The following is a 3,101-nucleotide window of genomic DNA, read 5'->3' on the forward strand; positions in this document are numbered from 1 at the left end:
ACGCAAACCACTACCAAATGTACCTCGGTTCTGATGTACAGCAGCGGTTTTATTCAGTAGCACCTAGGTCATCCTGGCAGTTGGCATGGGTCCTTATTCTAATGTGGCGCTGAAGGCCTGGGTGCTAACCCGATGTTCTCACAATAGCCTTTATACCCTCACCTAGACATGAAAGCACCAGCTGAGGGTTTAAGGGAGGGAGCAGCTTGTGGCAGAACAATGTCGCACACAAGGTATATGCAAGAGCACCCCCTTCAAACCGTCAAGATTTCGCCATGTTGCCTGGGTGCAATTCCAGTGGCGGCATGGAATGACACCCAGGCAACATGTATTTACCTGTATTTACCACTCTGCGTAGCAATGATGATATGCATGTATTTATTTAATCATTTTATACAACATTACAATATGCACATTGTACAGCTCAGACTGTCAGTACTCACTATCTGAATCTCCGAGTCTGACTTTAGTGTGCACTACTGGTCGCCGTCGAGTCACAGACTTGATCAGATCTTCAAATTTACATGGTCGAATGAGAGAAATGAATCAAGGCTGAGGCCCCCGATGGTCGGGAGAGACAAATACATGCACCTGAGCACAAGCAGTAGCACTGAACACGAGGTGTGCTCTGACTCACTTGAGGCTCCGATGTCACGCTCGCTCCCAACCTGAGGGTGGGGTGGGGCACTGACAGGCAGGTAGCAACAGGCTGGCTGAACAGCCCAGCATCGTAGAAATAATAATAATAATAATAATAATAATAATCCACATTTGTAAAGCGCACAATCACCCGTTAGGGTCTCTAGGCACTGGGGGCCGTCGGGAAGATTAAGCAAGCTATTGCCCAGAGTCACATGGTGCTGGGCTAACCTGCCGCCGGAGCCGGGGATTGAACCGTGATCCCCAGATTCCAGCGTCAGTCGCCCTGGCCGCGGCGCCACACCTCTTCCTGACTTGCTTCACAAAAAGCCATACAGTGATTGGTCATACACCGTGTTAGTGCCACCCACTTGCGGCGCCTCATGCACAACAATGCTCAGGACTGCAGAGAGGCCTGGCAAACGTGTGCGTCTCAGCCAATCCAGATGCTCCTCCAGCAGAGCCAGGATTGGCTTGAGCAGGGATACTCGCCTCTCCTTAGGAGACCGTGGGACGCGGCATGAAAAAGCCCTCGCTCTCCTAATGTGCAGCCTAGTGCGCATGTTCGGGTTGGTCGGAAAAATGATCATCCCAAAACCGAATATGCGCACTCTTGCTGTGCGCTAGACCACCCTTGCGATCATCGTTATGTCAGTCATCATGATGACGACGACTCCACTGAACCTGCTGCCCCGCCCCTTCAAAACTGCTAACTCCTGAATGCATCGGGTGTGGCCCAGTGGCCGGCTGTGCCGGGATTCATTTATTAGTGACGGCGTGCAACTTGTGAATGGGGTCTCAATATATTAGTGGGGCAACACCCCAGTGCCCTAATGGACGCACCGCCACTGGTGCAGAGCCCTGGGAGGAGGGAGGGATGGCCAGGATACTGTGCAGAGCCCAGGGACAAGGAAGGATGCTGTGCAGAACCCTGGGAGGAGGGAGGAATGGCCTGGATGCTGTGCAGAGCACAGGGAGGAGGGAGGGACGGCCAGGATGGTGAGCAGAGCGCAGGGAGGAGGGAGGGACGGCCAGGATGGTATACTGCGCAGAGCCCGGGGAGAAGGAAGAATGCTGTGCAGAACGCAGGGAGAAGGGAAGGGTGTCCAGGATGGGATACTGCACAGGGAGGAGGGAGGGACGGCCAGGATGCTGCGAAGAGCCAGGGAGAAGGAAGGGGCACATGGGCCTTGGAGAGAAGAGAGGGAAGGGAGGCTCGCCCGATGCGCGTTATTCTGAGCATGGGAACTGCATCCTCTGTGGAGTCATATGACACACGTCTGTTGTTTATAAACTAGTGAGAAGCGTTGCTGATGTTACCCTCTCTTTCCGGTTCCATCAGGTTCAGCAGTCTTACAGTGAAGGCTTCGAATCTGTGCATTTTACTCCCTCACGCACAGGTACCAAGAGGCCGGCTGAAAGAAACCCCTCATCAGTTTCATTCTTGACGTTTTACTCCTGTGGGGGCCGAGCTTGTCAAGTTATTTCTATTTTTATGCCGTGTCTGTAGGCTCTGGGTTCACGTCAACTATGACTCATTCATCACTGCTGACGCACAATAGTTCTTACACTGAGTGTTCATAGGTTTTGCTAAGCTCCCATATGGTCTAGCGGTTAGGATTCCAGGTTTTCAACCAGGTGGCCCGGGTTTGACTCCCGGTATGGAAAGATATGTTTTTATTTCATATTTGCGCATTTCTCTTCTAGTCTCTACAAAGCTTGTAGCAACACCTATTTTTCCAAAGAGTTTCTTTCATTTCTTTCATTTCCCTCCACCCCCCCCCCCCCCCCCCCCCCTAGCACTGGTTTCAGCCACCCTTGGCGGGAGCACTATTAAAAGACACGTCAGTGAAAAGGAAGCTGCACTCTCACCGCGGTGTTACCACAAGAAGGCTCCTGTTCATTTCCTGCACCGCCAATAGCACTTGCAAAACTACATATCCTGTTTTTTTCTCACTGTTGGTTTACACTCCTTCTCGCTTTAGGGCAGTGCAACCAGTGCCACTGCACCGGGCGACGAGCTCCGGATTCCCTGGTTTTTAAAATTATCTTTTGGGCTTAAAAGCACCTGCTGCAGAATCAGAGTTCCCCATGCACCCAGTATGCTCAGGCAGTAATAAAGATTTCAAGATAATTCTGTTGATTAATCTGCCTGCAGTAAAGAGATCTGAGGTTTATCTAGTCAAAGGTTTGACCCATCATAATATTGAGTAGAGGGTTAATGTGCCTAATGTGCCTCCGGCAAAGCATGTGTAAGTGCAGATCACAGAATCATACTTTTTGTGGATAGCTCAGTGGGTTACTGCTATTGTTGCACAGATCCTTTTGCAGCTTTCAGTTTATACATTACAACCCTTCCCATATAGCACAGTGATCTATTGACTCAAAGAGCTTCGGCAAACTGTAAGGTACAAGTTAGAACCTCATGTCCTTTCCTAGTCTTTGATTATCCTAAGTTTGCT

General features: G+C 50.5%; 1 non-coding gene across 1 annotated transcript; it reads left to right on the forward strand.

Annotated features, from left to right (window-relative positions):
- The first annotated feature begins 2,235 nt into the window (after window positions 1–2,235).
- On the forward strand, window positions 2,236–2,307 carry TRNAE-UUC (transfer RNA glutamic acid (anticodon UUC)). The gene has a single exon. It is a non-coding gene; the product is annotated as a tRNA-Glu (tRNA).
- Window positions 2,308–3,101: the final 794 nt, after the last annotated feature.

Source organism: Lissotriton helveticus, chromosome 1_2 (assembly GCF_964261635.1).
Source record: "Lissotriton helveticus chromosome 1_2, aLisHel1.1, whole genome shotgun sequence".
Classification (NCBI taxonomy): domain Eukaryota; kingdom Metazoa; phylum Chordata; class Amphibia; order Caudata; family Salamandridae; genus Lissotriton; species Lissotriton helveticus.